This window comes from Acyrthosiphon pisum, chromosome A2, assembly GCF_005508785.2.
Source record: "Acyrthosiphon pisum isolate AL4f chromosome A2, pea_aphid_22Mar2018_4r6ur, whole genome shotgun sequence".
NCBI lineage: Eukaryota > Metazoa > Arthropoda > Insecta > Hemiptera > Aphididae > Acyrthosiphon > Acyrthosiphon pisum.
In genome coordinates this window covers 102062778-102085020 of record NC_042495.1, presented here as the reverse complement: position 1 = coordinate 102085020, position 22243 = coordinate 102062778, and the positions used below count along the sequence as shown (strand labels likewise).

The 22243-nt window shown below is 26.9% G+C and overlaps 1 long non-coding RNA gene across 1 annotated transcript; it reads left to right on the top strand.

Annotated features, from left to right (window-relative positions):
- The first annotated feature begins 17296 nt into the window (after positions 1 to 17296).
- Positions 17297 to 20139, top strand: LOC107884547. The gene is made up of 2 exons (XR_001680008.2): positions 17297 to 17805; positions 17873 to 20139. It is a non-coding gene; the product is annotated as an uncharacterized LOC107884547 (long non-coding RNA).
- The last annotated feature ends 2104 nt before the right edge of the window (positions 20140 to 22243 follow it).

Below are 22243 nucleotides of genomic sequence, written 5' to 3'. Positions count from 1 at the left end.
TCTACGAAAACATATGATGTTGATTCATAAAATACTAGAAGGCTGAAATAGTATAACAATAAAAAGACTGTATCTTAAAACTATGTAAATGTATAAACTACACCAAATCACAACCTTTTATGTAGGTAACTATAATGGACATTCAAGCATATATTTTGTGTTACTAACATAATGCCCAAATTAGTTTATAAAACCATATCGTAAATAAAGCTACTACTATATATCATCTATTCTTTTTATATTCGCGTTTTCAAATATGACATTATTGTTTAATAGTTCTAATGATGTTTTGATTTTAAAATTAATAAAAAAAATTGATAATTTGATAAGAGGTCAAATTATTGTAATATTAAAACTAACAACACAAAATGGATTCTGCTAAACTACATTTATGTATATTGTACATCTGTATGACAGGTATAATAAATACAGGATTTACATTCTGCTAATTTTGGTACGATTTAAGTAACTATTCTGATGTTATTAATACAATTGGGGTTTATATACCATGAACAATTTTTGTATAAATTGCTGTTTCCTGCTTTCAACTTTAATCATATTGGGTACTATATATGTTAGAGGATAACAAAGTTCATTTGTCAATATTATTAAAACTTGTATTAATATGTTTCTCATAAAATGTAAAATGTACACGGCTAACCATTTAAAACAAATCAAATTTTATTTTTATTTTTTTATGTTAAAACTATTTCTATTCTCTTTTTTTATTTGAAACATCAATGATATTTTCTTCATTAGCTCTTCATGTACTTTTTAATTTGTTTGTTGAATTAAACTTAATATGTCAAATGCATTTATTATTATTTTCATATTTTATTAGCTAAACATTATAAAAGTATACCAAAACTAACACTTGAACTTTGATATTTGATGGATGGAACTCAATAGAAATTGCACACAGAATTTTCCAACTCTGTACAATGCTTTATTATAATATGCATATTTAATAATATAATTTGTATTAATTAAATGCTTGAACTATTTTATATCTATTATTTTCCGATTTATGGTACACTTATTTTAAAAAGATTACATTTAAAATAACATTATCTGTTTTAGTGCCCGTTAACCGTTTTATGTGCAACAATTGCGGTCGAAGTTATAAATATAAGTGTAGTTTATTTAATCACCAGAAATATGAATGTGGAGTGCAACCAAAATTTAGCTGTGATCTTTGTTTTAAACAATTTGCACTCAGAGGAACTCTACGGAAACATTTGATCATGATTCATAAAATATTATAAGAATTTTTTTTTTTGATCCTTAGCAACAAACTGTTGAATTTGTACGATGTTAGTACACTCTAAACCGGTATTTTTATGAGGGGCAATGATTCGTCGCAAAGAACCTATATTTTTATTTTATTTGCTAAATATTATATGAGTATAAAATAATTATCACTTGAACTTCTGTACTTGATGGATACATAAGAGAAATTTTTCAAAAAACGTTCTTCCCTCCATACCTTTATTATATGCATATTTAATAATATAATTTGTATTAATCAAATGCTTTATTTATATTAAAACTAGTATTTTACGATTTGAGATATACTTATTTTAAAATGGTTACAAAATATCATTATCTGTTTTAGTGCCTGTTAACTGTTTTATGTGCAACAATTGCGGTCGAAAATATAAATATAAGCGTAGTTTATATAATCATCAGAAATATGAATGTGGAGTTCAACCAAAATTTAGCTGTAATATTTGTTTTAAACAATTTGCTTACAGAGGAACTCTACGGAAACATTTGGTCTTGATTCATAAAACATTATAACAATTACAATAATTAAATTACTGTATATTTATACAATAACTTGTATAACAGTTACTGACCAAACTTTTACCCTTTTATGGTATTTTATGTAACTATAATGGATTTTTAAGTAAAAATTCTGTGCTAATAAAAAAAATGTCTGTAATTTAAGACATTACAATATTCAAAAATTTCATCTTCTCTTTTTTACACTTATTAAATATTACATTGTCACTTTATAATTTTGAATATTATGTATATTATACTATTTTATACGTACCTATTTTTTTAAAATTTTTTTTCCCTAAATTTTATATGAGTATACAATAACTAACACTTAAACTTCTGTTTGATGAATGGTGCATAATATGAATTATACACAACATTTTCTTAACTCCCTTCTATGCTTTTATTGTATGCATTTTTAATAGTATAATTTGTATTGCACAAATTATTGGATTATCTTATGACTATGATTCTCCGATTTGTAGTACAATTATTTTTAAATGATTATATAAAAAACGACCTTATTTGTTTTAGCGCCTCTTAACAGTTTTATGTGCTACAATTGCGGTCGAAGATATAAATATAAGCGTAATTTGTTTGCTCACCAGAAATATGAATGTGGAGTGCAACCAAAATTTAGCTGTGATCTTTGTTTTAAACAATTTGCACTCAGAGGAACTCTACGGAAACATTTGATCATGATTCATAAAATATTATAAGAATTTTTTTTTTTGATCCTTAGCAACAAACTGTTGAATTTATACGATGTTAGTATGCTCGAAACCGGTATTTTTATGAGGGGCAATGATTCGTCGCAAAGAACCTATATTTTTATTTTATTTGCTAAATATTATATGAGTATAAAATAATTATCACTTGAACTTCTGTACTTGATGGATACATAAGAGAAATTGTTCAAAAAACGTTCTTCCCTCCATACCTTTATTATATGCATATTTAATAATATAATTTGTATTAATCAAATGCTTTATTTATATTAAAACTAGTATTTTACGATTTGGGATATACTTATTTTAAAATGGTTACAAAATATCATTATCTGTTTTAGTGCCTGTTAACTGTTTTATGTGCAACAATTGCGGTCGAAAATATAAATATAAGCGTAATTTGTTTGCTCACCAGAAATATGAATGTGGAGTGCAACGAAAATTTAGCTGTGATCTTTGTTTTAAACAATTTGCTCTCAGAGGAAGTTTACGGAAACATTTGATCTTTATTCATAAAATGTTATAACTATTAAAACAATTAAAACAATTAAAATACTGTTTGTTTATACAATAACCTGTATAACTGGTTACTCATTGAACTTTACCGTTTTAGGTCTTATATGTAACTATAATAAATTTTTAATTACACATTATGTGCTGAAAAAATAATGCTTGTGGAGTTTATTTATTTGTTAACTATCTTGCAAGATTCTACAATATTCAATAATTTAATTTATTATTTATTTATTTTTTGCGTGAATTATGTACATATATAAATATTTAATAATTCTGAATATGTAATGTATGTAATATTGTGTACATATATGTATATATTATGTGCTTTATTTTGTTCTCGTAATATTATTAGCGTATACAATAATTAACATTTAAACCTCAGTTTTTGATTGATGGAACACAATTGATATTTTGGCACAACATTTTCTTAACTTTTTATGTTTATAATACATATACATATTTAATAATATAATTTTTTTATCAAATAAATGATTGCATTTTATTATAGTTATTGTTTTCATATTTTGGGTACACTTATTTTAAAAATATTTTGTATGTAATAACATTATTTGTTTTAGTGCGTGCAAAAGGTTTTTTTTGCAATGATTGCGGTCGAAGTTATAATTAATATAATCGTGGTTTATGTAATCACCAGAAGTATGAATGTGTTCAATCAAAATTTAGCTGTAATCTTTGTTTTAACAATTTGCCCACAAATCACATCTACAGAGTACTTTGCTCATAATTCATAAAATTATATCATTATAAAATAACAGTTTAAATCATGTGTCTTTGCCTTCAATCTTTAATGAACACATATTATCATATCAACATATTATAATGATAAAATGATTAAATTTGTAAACTGTCTGTAAAATAAAACTGATATTGAACATTTTTATTTTTCTTACGGACTTAAACATGTTATATACGACATTATTGATTATCAATTTTATATCAATATTCATGCACTGAATATTGCGGAAAAAAACTACAAATATTATTTCTGTTTTTAAGGACATTAAAAATATGTTTGCAATAAGTCACCACAGGTTAAAACACTATGATAAAATGTATACACGGTCTGATACTTTGAAATACCATAAAGTATTAAAACACCATTACTCTTATGCAAATAAAAATGTCAAAACTATACTTAATTTTCCCAACTTAAGAGGGCCAATTATTGGGTCTGTCTTACAAGTACGTAACATAGCAAATTTAAACTCAGCAAATCACGTTTTGCATTGTTAGTTTAACAATTAGAGTGAATCGACGTATTATGATACTTGATGGTAAGAACATTATCTGTGTTATGTTAACTTTTATATGTTAGTTTAATTTTTTAGCAATTTTTGTAGATATAATATAGCATAAATTAAAAATGCTCATAACTCACTTAAAAACTGAATTATTGTTAAAGAACTCACATACCAACACAGATAATATTCTTACCATCAAGTTTCATAATAGGTCGATTCATTCTATTTCTGTACCTAACAGAACCTAACCTAACCTCGTTACAATAATTCAGTTTTTAAGTGAGTTATGAGCATTTTTAATTTACGCTATATTATACCTGTAAAACTTGCTAAAAAATTAAACTAACATAAAAAAAGTTAATGTTCTTACCATCAATTATCATAATACGTCAATTCACTCTAATTGTTAAAGTAACAATACCAAACGTTATCTGCTGAGTTTAAATTTGCAATGCTATGTACTTGTAAGACGGACCCAATAATTGGCCGTTAACATCCTCTTAATTAATGAAATTTCTGACAAGTATTGTTAAGGACTTGTGTATCCAAAACGAAAATTATTTAGGCTATGGTTAGTTTTTATAAATTAAATAATTTTGGCATGGTGTAACTACCCTAAAGAATATTCAAAATCTGTATTTTGATTTTGATAAATCATTATTATATCATGATCTATTGATATATTTATCTTTTGTTCTTTGATTATAACTTTCTTCCTGTTACTATTTTTATAGGTACCCAACATAATTTATTATAAAAATTTGAATATTCTCTTAAAATTGAAGTTACCATTTAAAATAAATCTATTTATTTTAATATGTATTATCTTTTAGTTTAGCTCATAAGTAACCCTGTTAATTTTTGATGATTCTTTTATTTTATTTAAGAATTACTTATTTTGATAATTTACATTAACTGAAAGTTCAGTGATGTTATTTTTCTTTAGTGTTTCATATTATACTATTTGATTCATATGTTGAATTAACTATTTATTTAACAAATAATTATTTGATTACCTAATTAATATTATTAGAATTTAAAATAATTAATACTTAAATATCGGTATTTGATACAATTTAAATTTCGCACGACATTCTCTATATTTTCTATGCTTAATTATATGCATATTTAATAATATAATTTCGATTAAACAAATGCATGGATTATTTGAGATTTGGCATACACTTATATTTAAAAAGATTACATAGACATTTTTTTTTTATTGATTTTAGCGCCTGTAAACTATTTTATATGCAACAATTGCGGTCGAAGTTATAAATATAAACGTAATTTATTTGCTCATAAGAAGTATGAATGTGGAGTTCAACCAAAATTTAGTTGTGATCTTTGTTTTAGAAAATTTGCCCACAGATCACATCTACGGAATCATATGATTACAATTCATAAACAAATATATTAATGAAATGATAGTGCAATGAAATAAATATACATCATTAAATGTATTATAGTTATTTTTAACTGAATAAGTTAAAATATATTTTCATTTTATGTTTAATTATATTCATGATTTTTTAATGTATCCAAACAAAAGTATATTACCATCACCTTGTTTTCATCATTTAATATATCAAGTAACAAACACATACAATTTTAAAAGTGTTTATGTTTCATCTAATTTGTTGTAAATACAAATGTTGTTTTATTTATTGTTTATTTTATCATGCCTCATTGAAATAATAATATTTGATTACTGAACATAATATCTATAATTAAGTTCCTTAACCGAATACTGAGGCAATTTCATAGTATGTATTGTAAAATATTGCACGGTAAACAGTTGTACCAAAAAAACTCCAATATTTAATTTAAATAATAAAATGTATGGTGCTGAACCAAAATATATTTGTTTTTAGCTACAAAGCAAATTTAAAAAAATAACAATAATATTCTTAATTTGGAGACACATCAAAGTTGTACAATATTGTATTAAATAGACACAGACCATAGTTTAATTAACAATTATATTTTGATTTACATCTTTACTTTCCACTCTCTAGGCTTTTGAGTTTATTCTTTTATTAATTGATGTTTCTTATGTCTAAAGGCCTGGTTACACAATACGAGTTGCTGACCTGACAGTGGACTGCTAATCATCTGTGTACTTACAAGACTGTAGCTCAACTCATCTCACCTGGTCACACTAGTGTGAGCTGATAGTGAGACCGTATAAAGTTACATGTGAGCTGCTGCTTGTGACATGGTAAGGGAAGGCGAGCAGGCGAGTAAAAACAAAATAAATTTTGCTCAGCAGTAATTGAGTAGAACAACTCTGTCGTTTAGCTCGCACTGTGTAACCAACGCTTTAGATACATAGAACAGCTGAAACTGATAAAAATTATTCACCATACTGTATAAATAAACTGGTTTTATAATATGGCTAGAACCATAACATTCTTAGATATAATTTTTTTTTTTTTTTTTTTTAGTTTATAATTGTAAACACAGTTGTCTCTGTTTTACACACAACAGGTATAGGAAAAACTACTCTTTCTACTTCAAACATAAATAATTTATGTTTGGAGTATAATTATTATACAGTAGAAATAAAAGTATCGTCACTCATTATAAAAATAACACTGAAACTTTTATATATATATATATTATATAATATTATATATGTGCAGATATTATTAATAAGTAATTGAAATATTAGTTACAATTAAAATTTTCTTGAAAATCTATATACTAAAAATAGCTTCTATATGTAGTTACCGTTCCAATGCCAAAGAAATTATTCAATAACTAAATTACTACATCCATAACTTGTATTAACCCATTGGCGCCGGAATTTTTTTATTTACAATTTTAACCAACATTTTGTTGAAAACATAATATGTTATATCTTAAAAATTATTGTAAAAAATGTATGTTGCCATACGGCGTTAATGGGTTAATTTTTTATGATTTTGTTTTTATTTATAAATTTGATTTTTATTTAAAATTATACTATTTATATTATAAATGTATATTTTCAAACATTACCGTCATCCATCTTAAATTTAATCAAAAAATCCAATTTTTTTATTACTTTTATTGTTCTTTTAATGTATACTTGAAAATAATTTCATTTAAATTTAAATTAACTTGCATTTTTTTTACCTACTAAAAATATTAAAAATCGATGAATATAAAAGTTTAATTTAAATTTGTAATTACTATGTTATTGATTTAACCAATAATATCAAAATTATTACTGTTGTTCTTTCATTTTTAAGATATCAAACATGTAAACTGTAACGCACCTAGCCCAACATTTTTGGTGTATTTTTTTTTTTTGGTAACTAAGTTGGCAATCATTTAGTGGTGGTGTTAGATTACTTGGTATTATATTTCTGTTTGTACTTACTAGACCTTAATTTCACTAATTTACGTTCATTCATGTTTTACTAAAATGTAAGTAACTACAGTAGAGTCTCAATAACTTTCATTTTTTTCTTGCCCCTTGAAGTGTTTTTAAGTTGTGTTTGAGGTATATAACTAAAAACAACATACGTCAAATTTCTTTTTATTCCCCTTGTGACTTAAGTTATTTAGACTACTGTGTATATTATAATTAGTTTTCTAAATTAATTTGAGTCTGTTACTAACCTATGATACATCAATTGGGTTGTTAATAACCTTGACACTACATAAATTTGTCAATGTATAAGGTATTTAGAAGTTAGTACTAAGGACAACAAGTATATTATATGTGGTGCTTCAATTTTACACACATTTAGTGAAGTTACTCAATTTGGATCTATTCCAAATTTATTGCTATAAATGCATATATGCTGTTCAAATTAAATTGACTTATTAATGCATTTTTAATGCATATTTCTGAAAGGGGGGGGGTATCAAAAAAAAAAAGGCATAGCTGAATGAGTGGGGATAATTTGAAAATCCCCCACGTCCCCCCTTGATTACACCATTGGTACAGTATCCAACTCATTGATAAATTTAACTCTTCTAGTATGTTACATTATATTATTAATCATATTATATTTAATATATTTATTTATATTATCATACTGGATTAAGAAGTTATTACACTATATTGTTATAAATAAAATGATTATTTGAAGTTTTTCTTAAATTTTTACCTGAATATTAGTGCATGATTTATGGTAATTATTACAATTACAAAATATCTAAAACATATATCAGCGTTGAATTGTATTAATTCGAGATTTCAGAGTTCCATTTGTTGGTGAACATCTTGATCAGAATATTGACCTCGAACACCATATGATTTCCGCGTATGTAAATGCATTTATCAAATCAACTGTTAACCGACTTGAAGTATTATTTTATTGGTTCAAGCATTCATATATATGAAAACTTACATGTATTATAAATATTATATTTTTGATTTACGGTGTGATATTCGATTTTGTTTAACGGTGCTTATACTGATATTGATTAAAAATGTACTTTATATTATGTATGGCGTATGCATATATCCATATATAGTATTATAATACCTATTATATATATATATATATAGTAATATAGTATAGGTACATTTTCTTATAGCATTGGCTGTTTAAGCTTTTTATTGATAATACAACGTATAGTAGTTGACCTAATGCATTGTTTTCTGTGGCTTAATTTTGCGCTATCATTTGTTTTACAGAAAACAACAATTACTTTGCATTCCCGTGTCCTCGGTGCAACAGGATGTACAAGCACAGGGCTAGCTTGAATAGCCATCTAAAGCTCGAGTGCGGCGTAGCTCCACAATTCCGATGCATCGCTTGCGGTAGACAATTCACTTGGAAGCAACATCTGAAGCGTCACATGGTATCCGTGCACAAGCTTTTGAATATACAATAATAAAGCCTTGTCCACAAACTATGTCTATTGGTACTATTACCTACGGCTTACATAAAATAATGTATTTTTTTTTTACAATTTACTATAGGTAGTTTGAATTTTTAAATGTTAAATTACAAAGTTTGTTTAAAAACTACCGGGACAAATGTTAGCTATACTACTATCGCTTAAAATGGTAAATGTATTTTTATCAATTACCTATTCTATAAATATGTATTAATACTTTATAAAAAAAGATTTTCTGAAATCGTCTAGAAAAATTACAAACAGGTGTCTGCACAACAACAATTTCCCAGCACTGTTGATCCGTGAGTTTTTGTCTGATATAAAAAAGCCTGTGGTCCCACGCCTTCCCTATTCTCATAAACTGACTCATCATGAAATTTTATTCTTTTTTTCTAAGAATAAAATATGCGCTAAAAGGATAATGGTTCTAAGATGTAGAAGAAATAAAAATAAATACGACTACAGAAGCCTTACCTTCGAAACGGTTCCATCATACTTTTGAAAAATTCCAAGATTGCATGATTACATTTCGTTTGGAAAAAAGTATTTTGAAAGATATATAAGTAATTTTTCTGTTAATTAAAAATTAAATCCCGGTAATTTTTGAACAGATCTCGTATACAGAAATACTATAAAAAAATGATTTAATTGTACAAATTACATCTATTGGATAGATCCATCCTAATGACGGATGAATATAGTATGTTGTAAACTATGTTCAAACGTGTGATTTAGTTAATTATTTTAAGTATATCATATAATATGTATCGAAGATCACACTTGCATTCCCCTTGAATTGTTGTTTATTTAGATGAATTTATAAATTAACTGAATATATTAGTAACATACTATAATATAATATTATGATCGTTGTAATAATACTTATACTCGATGTGTAGGCGTGACTTTCGGCCATTCGGTTATAAAGGGTGCTGAGGGTCCTGTTTTTTATGGTAAAAAGTTATAGGGACAGATCTATAACCCCCCCCCCCCCCCCCACACACACACACACACACACACACACACATACACAGTTATAATATTGTTGAATATATTTGTTTTTAGTTTATATTAAACATAAGTTTTACAAATTTTACAACAAATAAAGTTAGTAATATAATACATTTACCAAAAAAAAATGTAGGATCCAATCAATCATGGGACAACAGCTACCACTCCCGCCACAATCACACCACATACATAGGTCTATAACTAGCTGATTATTGTTTATAAATAATCTGTTTACAAATAATATTATAATCTATACTATATATTATTATATTATATAACTTTCGTGCTGCAGTTTTTTTTTACATGTGTACATGTTGAGGAGATTTGTGAGCAAGCGTATAATTTTGCAAATCGTTTTTTCTTCTCGTGTATTTCTATAAAATATTACTTATCTGCTATAGATATACCTTAAATATATGTGGAATACTGTAACAATTTACGCAGATAAAAAGATTATATCATATTTATTATGTATAACAACTTAACAATATACTCAGCGTACATAATGTTTTAAATAGCGTTAAAATTACTTTTGTCATCCCATATCAAATATTACTATATTCAAATCACCATTAAAATATGATTTTTATCGCACAAGTTGTTATTTATGATTTATTCCTACTTTTATTTAACATAGATTTCTATTATTATAAGTATGTATGACATGTATAGTTTTGCGTACCTATATTAATACATTATGTTACAAAATATGAATTTAATAAAGAATTACATTTAGGACATTTTTTCCAATACTTATTATAGTTATACAGCATAACAACAGTATAATTATGATCGCACTAACCTGAATTCGGATAATATGTTGAAAAATACTAAATCTTAAGCTGTGAGTTAGTGATATGACAAAAATATATTATTTTCAATTTGAAGTAGTTAAAAAAAAATGTGTGGCCGAGAGGAAATTAGTAGAAAATCCGGTTAATACCTATTATAATTTATAATATATTTTAATATACAGTAAAAGGCTACTATTATGTATGATACCGCATGATTTTATAATGTATAACTCATAAATTATGCTGAACGATAAACACACCACTTAAACCAAATCTAACTGTATATTATTTTATTTTTTTAGGTTTGTGGTATCCAAATGAAGTTAACGTTTGGGAATGTCGTACGTGTAAAAAAAAATATAAACATCGGCAGAGCTTACAGAACCATAAAAAGTTTGAATGTGGTGTTGAAAAAATGTTTCAATGTCGTATTTGTAATAAACGTTTTAGGCATAAATGTAGTCTCAATTCTCATTTGGGGATTATTCATGCAGTATTTGCATGAATACCTGATGCTTGAAAAATACAAATCTGGCATCAATAGAATTACAGTTATAGAATATAATATTATATTCAATTTACAGAAAATGAATTATACATATAATATATTATTGTGTTATTCTAAAATTATCGTTTATGTGGAGTATTTTGCATATTATGATTCTTTAATACTTTGAAATTTTAAAACTTACCAAATTAATACGTTTGTATTGTTAATAAACTAATATCTTACACAACACCTACTATTGTATTTATTTCAGCCAGCAATATCGCACATCTTTTTGCTCAACCGTAATTTTAATATTATTTTAACTTTTCGAAAACACATTAATTAAAACAAATGAACTGAAACCTAACAGAACATTTGATTAATGTTTGTTTTTGTATAATTTTAAGTCGTACTCATGCGTTTTGGGTTACGGAAATAGAATTTTCATTTTTATTTTACTAAAATTATCGAATATTTCCGTAATTAGCAATATCGTTATACAGTTTATCCTTTTATTTTACATTAATTTACCATTCATCTTTCCTAATTGGTTATACGGAATTTTCTATTGAAAATTGTAGAACGTGGTAGGCATGCAATGGAAATGGAATGATATGGAAATTGCATAATATTAATAGTAAATAATTATAAATTGTATTCATACACACATACTTAATACTAAATTAAAATTCTCACTTAATTATCACTCATATTAATTTTCTTTTTGTTCTTAAGCTCAACGCTGTCTAATGAAATATTTATTTTGAATTAAATTCTTCATATACACAAATAAGTGTATACGATAAAATAATACTATAATGTTAGACTCCTAGTTCATATTTTTGTTTAATCTGTTGGTGCATATTTTACCTAACAGCTAATATTAGTATCTCTAATTTAGGTATTTAATATATGTATTTTTTTCGTATTTGTTCAATGATACTTGTCAGTATCTGTCAATGGTTCTTCACTTAGGGGGCGTAAAGTATATCTAGTACATTGCTGCCCCCTTATCTAAGAAGATATTTTGCATGCGTGTGGTGTGTGTACCTCACTCCCAGTGGAGTAGGTCGAGCCTGGCAGGGTAGGGCAATGGCTTGAAGGCGAGGGAGAGGTCAGGTTCGAACCAATGTGATTGTAATGGCCAGCTGTGTTGTGACCACACTGTCCCAGGTTCCTATTATAACTACCTAATATAATATTATGTACCCGCTTACTACGTGTAGTACAAACATATTTAATTTATATTTGTTAAAATTAATGTAGATTTTAGTATTTGTGTGTTACACTAAAAAAAAATTTCGTGATAATCGTTACCGGCTATCTCATAAATATCAGAAACGTTATAATTATGTACTGCTTGTTGCTTAACGCTTGATTAAACAAACAAACATTTAATTGCGTATATTTAATTTTGCCTTTTGGGTACAAATTATTTAGGGATGACTGGGAATAGTTATTACAGTGTCACACAAAACTAAATACCATTTACTTATCACTTTAATTACCTAAACATAACATTTAAATATACATTTTTTTTCATTCATGAACCTACGACGCTGCAGAAATGCTTTCGCTATACTCCGCAACGCCTATAAAATACATACTTAAAAATGTCTTCAATAACTTAAAACAAAATGATTTACTGTTAGATTTTAAAAAATTTTCTTAAGAGGATGAATGCATTTGTTGCTTCCGTCGTTACAAACATTTGACATGGCAAGTTTTCCTTCACGAGTTTTGAATGTGTTTATAGTAGTTTTAATATTAGTGTGAATCAACTTATTATTAAACTTTTAGGCAAGAACATTATCTGTGCTTGAGTGTCGGCTTTTAATTCTTTATGTAATTTTTCAAGGGAGATATCAGCATCTTTAATTTGTGACATTTCACATACCCATATGACATATCATTCTTTAAAACTAAAATATTGAATAAATCACGAAGGTTAAGCTCAGAATAATAAGCATCTAAAAGTTTAATAATAGTTCAATTCACACTGATATCAAAATTAACTACACACAATCGAAACTAGTGAACGAAAATTTGCTTTGTCAAACATTTGTAGGGCGAAGATAACAAATGCATGCATTGCGTCCTAATAAAAATAATATCACAAGGTATAGATATAATAATAACAAAATCAAATTATTGCTTGCGCGTGTCTTTGGTTTAGAAACTAACTATTATATTGACATTTCAATTGTGATTAATACAACTATAGGTATCTACCAGTGGCGTATTTACAATTTCCTTGGAGGGGGAGCGTTATATTAGAAAAAAATTGGGTCATCAGATGTGTTTTAAATCAGCAGTCTCCACCGGGTTCCGTAATCTTTCCTTTAATCGTTATATTACATTTATAATTATGTAAGGTGCACTTATATAGGCTATAAATACTAGTAAACTTATTACCTGATATTGAACAATAATAAAATAAAAAAGATGCTGTAAATAAATGGCCAGTCACCTCTCGTAAATATGCTACTAGTGCTTACTATGTTAAAGATATTATGAGGATACCAACACGCCTTTGAATTTTCTCCCTGATCCATGCGCCACATAGAAAATCTATGTTTATCAGAACCAACCCTGTGTTGTTACTTTTAATATTAGAGTGAATTCACTTATTATTAGACTAAGTTGAGAACATGACCTGTGTCACTATGTTGGCGTTTCACGAAATTGTAATATTTTACACATTCATAACTTACATAAAAGTTAAAATATCATAAAATAGCAAACGTAGCGCAAACACAGATTTTGTTTTTAAGTTAAAGTTTGATAATAGGTGAATTCGCTCTAATACTAAAAGTAAAAACATAAATTAGTTCTGTTAAACGTAAATTTATGTTGCACGTGGATTAGAGAGAGATATTGCGCTGACATCCTCTTAAATATTAGTAACAACTAACAACTATTGTGGGTTAAGTCTAAAATATGATTCATTAAAATTTTGCACCGGTCTCCCTACCCAATAAATTATTTTGTTCTTATTCTTATTTAATGCACGTTTCTTGGTATACCATGACTATCATTAAAAAATTTAATATTTTTTTTTTAAGATGTTACATATTATATGATATTTTTGATATAACACAATATAATCTAAATTTGCACAAAGATTTTTTCCACAAATTAAGGATGTATTTTCACAACTTTTTTCGTCCTTAGGGGTTTCAGAAACATTCACTTGTCCCAAATGCGGACGTACTTATGACAAACGACCGAGTTTCGCTAAACATTTCAAATTTTGCGGCGTAGACTTCGAATGTGAATACTGTGGTAAAAAATATTCTAGATCGGATTCCGTAAAGAAACACCAGAGAATGGCCCATTCTGTGCACTCGTAAAACTATACTAAAATATTGTGTTCTAAACATATTCGTATTTATTTTATTTTATTTTATTTACTCATATATTTACATTTTATAATTTTCAATACAAATTTAAATGTTTTGTGTAATTTTTACGTATATTTTTAAGTACATACTATTATCGTATTAATAATTAGATTGTAAATTTTACCTGTAATTATGTAGACACTTGTTATAATAATCAAACAAACGACATTTTTTGAAAAAATAACCTTGTGTTAGTTAATTATTTGTTATTAAAAATATCAATATCCATGACAACCTGATCAGCCCAATTATACAATATTAACAGGACTGTGTTTGATTATTATTATTATTGTTATTATTATTATTATTATTATTATTATTATTATTATTATTAATATGTCGTATGAAAATTAGCATGTAACTCCATATTATATACATATATTCATACTTCTGTTTCGAAATAAACAATATTCTATTTTAAACAACTACAAGTAATCAAATATACATTTTATTCTAGTGTGCTGGAAGTTAAATAAACAAGATTTTTTGATAGTCGATGAACGGTATCAATGTCCCAACCAGTGTGGCAGAAGTTACAAAGCGTTACATGGTGTCAGACAACATATGCGCTATGAATGCGGTGTAAGGCCTAAATTCTCTTGCGCAGTATGTATGAAATGTTTTGCGTATAGAAACGTGTTGAAAATTCATATGTCATCAGTACATAATAAGCTCGGCGATATGATAATATAGTTGTTGATTTTAAGATCAAATTATTTATAGTGCCTATATATTGGCTATTAACAATGTATGTAGATAAACTATTCTTCTGAATAAATAATAATAATACTAAAATGTACGAGTGAAATGGAATAATATGATCGCATTTAAAAATCATTATAGGTAGTAAATTTTATAATCTTTCGTATAAATTATGATACTTTTCATATTTAACATAGGTAACAAATTAAATTTTTAATTTAGTTTTCCGCAACAGTATTTTACGATTTTGAATAAAAACGTACCTAGATCTATAAGATAAATTAACTATAAAATATATTATGTAAATGTTATATTTTCTGTTGCTCAATAAAAATAAAATAAATTTGAAAAGTATGTATATTTTTTGTATAATTTATTAATATTATGTATATGCTTGTACGTTTAGTAATAACAAACTAATAAATTACAATTATGTTATCTAATAAATAAAATATGTATTTAATTTGTATATGTGAGTTATGGAAGCTCAAGTAATATTTAAGTATAAATATTTTACTATATAGGTACTCATATATTTTTTTTTTAACTAACACATTTTTCAGTAACTTTCAGAAACATAACTGGTTGAATTTAAATTAATTGAATGTCCTGTGATCAATGTATGTTTTATAATTACAAGATAAGCAATATTGAATTTATTTTATTTATGTACCAGGGTACTTCTAACACTAAAATATTTTTTCTTTTATATTTATTATATTGAAATATATCTACAATCTATACAATTTTTTTATGTACAATAAGTATGTTTGATAATTGACAGTAAAAATAGGTTGACATGAATCTTATGATTAGGGAGGGTACCCAGTGGTAACACCTTATTACTTAAATATTTAAAAAAATATATTATACTTGTAGATGCAAAAATATAACACATGTTTGCTTACTTTAAATATTGAATATAGGTAAATTTTGCATGTGTTGTGATGAAAAATAGTACCTATGACATTAAATGTTATAACCATGTACCTATTTAATTAGTTGTAAGAACAATTACATTTTTTTTATCTGGTATTTAATTCTTTATGATTTCTCTATTTATATTAAACGGTAAACTATATAATCATTAGAATGCTTTTAATAGGTTGGTTGTTTAAAATGTTTAGCATCTAACAGCTTTTCAAACATTTTAAGTTGATTGTATATAATATAAATATTCAATATCATAAAAATACATGTTTGTTTTCTTAGATTAACTAATTTTTTTTAAGTATCAGATAAATCTAGAAATATAGGTTAATATATGGTTTTAATTATCGTGTACCAACGTATATTTTGGAATTACAGAACAATAACAAAAAAATAAAATCTATTTTAATTTATTTTATGTTAGTCAATTTTGTAATTACTCTAAAAAAAATATACCCAGTGTGTTGGCTTAACCTTAATTGGATTATGTGTATTTAGAAATACAATTTAAAACGAATATAGGTTAGTGTTTATTACTTTATTAGTAATGTTTTACTTTTGTAGAATATCACAGATTTAAAAATATTATTAAGAAAACGCCATACCCGGATGTGTTTTCTCCGTCTTACAAACGCATAGCATACCAAATTTATGCTCAGAGCTTCTAGTATGACATTAGCTTAAAAATTAGAGTGAATCGACCTATTATGAAACCTGACGGTTAGAACATTATCTGTATTTTGTTCGAAGTTTTTTACGATAATTCAGTTTTTAATGAGTTATGCGTGTATAATAAATGTAAATTAAAAATACACATAACTCACTTAAAAACTGAATTATCATAAAAAAAACCTTCCAACTAAACACAGATAATGTTCTTACTGTTATTCACTCTAATTTTTAAGCTAAAGGCATAAAACTTGAATTTCCGAGCGTAAGTTTGGTAAGTTACCGTTTGTAAGACGAAGACAACACAGCGGGTGTAGCGTCCTCTTAATACACAGCTTTTTGTATAAATGCTTCTCTCTGAATAGTATTAATAAATGATCAGGCTAATGTGACGCATTTCAGGTACTAGAATTTGGCGTTGTGTCAATGGACATTGCAGTCGCAGTTATAAGAACAAATTCCATTTGACCTACCACTTGAAGTATGAATGTGGAAAACAACCCTTATACAAATGTGACTTTTGTCTAAGGATGTTTTCGAGAAATTCAAACCTGAAGAAACACATGTTTACAGTACATAAATACATCAGCCACTGACTTAGTTCTTTTGAAATCATGTTTGATTATTTACCAGAGATTAATATAAAAAAAATTGTTGAAGGCAATAACCAAAGTATAAGCATAACATATTATGAAAAAACAAGTGAACATTTTAATTTATTTGAAATTGTTTTATATAGGTACCACTTTATACACAGCATAGGCGTAAATTTGAGGCCCCAAGCCCCCAAAATATTTCCTAACTTAACCTCGCAAGTACAATAAATATGTTAATACGTATTAATTTATATTTTTAACCATTTTTAAACCTATGACCACAATTTGTATTGTGTAATATTACTGATATAATATATTAACTTCTTTCTGACTAGTTACTAAATGAAACCGTCGTGAAGACACTATAATGGTATGAACAAAGCTCCTAAATATTAACTACACTAAGCAAATTTAAACAACTTATATATACCTAATACCTACCTATATTGTATTAATGACTTATTACTGATGTTAAATTTAGTAAACTGTTTGCATACCAATTTGTAAATACATTTTTTTTTATAAGTTTTTAAGCATTTGCTAAGTATTCGACAACAACAACAACAACAATAACAACAACAATAATTATTATTATTTTGGGTACCTTTAGGCTTTAACTATTGTTAATAACTAATTAATTACAAAATATTCATTAAAACATTTAAATCATTTGTTGAAAGTGTAATTTATGCGTTGGCTATTAATATACACACACCCATATGCATTGATTAAAGTATTGAAACTTGGGTATGGTTATTTTTTTTATTTTCAAGAATTACCTAATTTTGTTACCAGTTATCACTTTAGTCACTTCTAAATCAATGATAATAGGACGTAATAACTATAATAATCTTACAAGTTAATTTAGATGTAACTAAATAATATTGTATTTTACGATACAGTTCCTATTTTGTTTTATACATTTTTTGCCTTACAAACCAGACGTACAGTTTACAATGCTATAAGTTAATACTTAATATATTAAAATTGGTTATATACAGATACCTGATACACATATTGATATATATATATTAACATTGAACCAACTTATTTACTCATACATCATTGATTAGTTGATTAATTTGAGTTTTGTGGTTGTAGTAAGTATTTTTAATTTCATCTACCAATCCAACTATAGTAAATAGTTTCGTTTTTAAATTACAACATATCTTTTTGTATTAAATATTTTATAGTTTAACTTAGATTGTTATGTTACTATATATACTATATCTATACTTGTCGTGGATTTGTTAAGGTTTTTTTTCAAATTAATTGCTTTTGCCATTTTATTAATTTATTATTATTTTTGTAAAACGCATTAAAATAATTTGCTTTAATATTTTGCGTTCTAACATATACTCACTTGTACAATAGTTTATTGAATTTTGCCTCCCCCCTTATTTTTAACTTTTAATTGTGGTTGTCGTATACAATAATATATTGTTTAGGCGCATATCCATACGATACGGCTGTCCAAATTTGCACAAAAATAACTGTTATCAAAGTTATAAAAACTAATGTTCATTTGGCTTTCATCTAAAATAAAAATGCGACCAACAACCTCGGTACAAGTGCAAGATTTGTCATAAGCTGGTTCATCGGAAATCCAATTTCAACTTAACACCTCAGATATGTACTTCACTCATCTTTTTCACCCTTTTTCAATTGTTATCCAACTTCGGAAGAAAGGTCAAATATTTAACAATATCGTTATATGTATTTGCTTATGCTTATACTATTAAAAAAAAAAAAATTCCATGCGTTTATTATTTTATTTATTATGTTGTATATTTGTACACTATAATTTATACATATATAATGCAAATAAATAGATCGAACGATCAGAACGATAACAATGATTGAAAGGTGATTTTATTGCATTGCTTTTTATATTTTTGTTTAGTTATTGCTTATGTTATCATCATAATACACAGGTATAGTAAAAGCACTTATTTTGGTGCTGCTTTCAATCACAACTTTGATGAAAAATAAAATAGAGAATATCAAATGCAATTCTGTTAAAGTGCATATGATATTGCTTTTTTAAGTTTTCCTTAAAAATTGTTTTTTACTGTATCTTACTTTTTCTTATTTCAGGTGATCGAGATACGTCATTTTGCAAATCAGCTGTATACCGCAATAGCACTGTTTTAAACGGATTATGTCCCTTTTGCCCAACAAAGCTGAAAGAAATCAATTGTTTAGATGAGCATGTTCTAGATTTCCATAAACCCTTATTGTTAGCATATGATAGATCAAATAAAACCGACAGAAATTGTCCGACAAATCAATGAATCGATTGTGGATGTATCTTAAAATAAATGTTTTAGGGCCGTTGTTACAATGTCCGGTTAAAGTTAACCGACACTTTACCGTACATTGTAAAAACGGTCCTTATTCTGTCTCGAAATACGGGTTTTTATTGAACAAACTACAAAATCAATGCACACGTTTGGTATAGGATTTTTAATTTTATGAAGTCGCTCGCGTTTGTTAATTGCTTTTACCCGCATTACGACAAACGGTAAGTACCTAATCTATATTTAAGAGACACTGGTAGTTACCTACTCTAGTATATACAATTTATACAATATGCTTCGGGGCGGTCTATTAGCTTTTACGCTAGTCGTATAGAAGTATATCTTAAATATAGGTAGGCGTACTAATAATTTTGTGAGTTTTGTTTTATGCACATAATAATATTATAATATTGTTATACACTTGTACACTGAAAATCGTACTGCATCGAGGTAGAATCAAGTTGTATTAAATTGTATCGTTGTTATTTTCTCAGTTGAACCTGCGAACCAGCCGTTGTTTTATCATCCGTGTCCGAACAACTGTGGTAAAAGGTACAAATTCAAAAGCAGTCTCAGCGGCCACTTGAATTACGAATGCGGTAAGCCACCACTGTACAAATGTCCGTACTGTCCGAAGAGATGCACGTTGAAAGGCAACATGAAGAGACACATCGTATTGGTTCATCACAGGAAAGCCATCGAGTCTGATTTCAATCTGCAATATACCAGGAAAACTTCGCTTTTTTAATGAACTTGCAGTTTCCTGTGTGAGATCAGTGGTTATCATTTATTTATACCCACCTGCTTTATGTTATATATCGTATGTTTTTATTTATTGTTATTTGTACAGTTATAAACATTTTAGGTATTATAATCAATTATTACACAATATACCGGTTAAATACATAATATTATTTTTATACTAAATATTGTACATATATATTATATATTGTATGTAGATATCTAGATAGAAATAATACATTTCAATATTTGTATTCGTCATGTATTTGGCAGTTGTCACTCTGACCATGGAGGATTATCGATAACTTCTTTACTATTCCAGTATCCACAGAAGCATTCCAAAAAGATCGATAATTCTTTCTTCGGACTTGCATGTATGTGTATGTGATTATTATAAATATAATGTCTGTACCGCGGAAGTCAAGTAAGGCAAGTCACACAAATCAAATTTTACAGGAGAGACAAGACAAAATATTTAATGTTTGTCTCAATGGACTTAACAATTGTATTCTTCAAAAATATTATTTTGTATTACTTTTCTTATGTATCACGCTGGACATACGTTTCAATAATCGTATCATATAGTTTAGGACTTAAGTTAGTACACTGCTTGCTATCTATGCATTTATTGTATATTGGACTTACGTTTTAATACCTTTAAAAATATAAAAAGAAGGCTATTCTGATTATGTAACTAAACTAATATTTCAAAAAACTGACTAACGTTAATTTACTTCTGTGGTACAGATGTGTATATTGTATATAAATATTATATATGAAGACCCTACCCTTCTTCACACAGACTCAAGCGTTAAGATTATACTCTCATGGTGGATGGGATAACCTCAATATTTCTGCCCTAATATTACAAAAACTGAAATGTTTAATGTCATATTGTTATTTATAACTGTCTCCCGTCTATTCTGTTGGGCTATTCGTCTTAATATTCAATGTTGGCGTTCATTATTGAAAATCGCGAGTAAAATATTAAGTATTACCGAGTTCACTTCAAGTTAATTTAATAGTATATTTTGTCACGCCTGCACCGAAAGTTTGGTTTCCGATGACGGTTGAAGCGTTGGAAACCGATCTTTTCCGTCCAGCGGGCGATAAATTGGAAATCCCCAAAAGTACCGGGCAGTAAAATGAAAATCCTCAAAAGGGCAGGGCGCGCATATCATGCGTATCCCCTGTACAACCAGACACTGAAATCTATACCAGGGTCCTTCCAAAACATAAACTTTTGGTTACATCTTATATTCATATTATAATATGCATGCATGACGTTTAAAATAAATAAAATAAAATCGTTTTTTTTTTCATGGAATATTGTTTTCGTAGAATAGTATGGTTTTTGCATAGATCCCTGCATTACCTTTGCCGGGATCGACGAACGCAAACGGATCTATGCAACAACAAAACTATTCTACGGAAACAATATTTCATGAAAGAAACAATTTGGTTTTATTTATT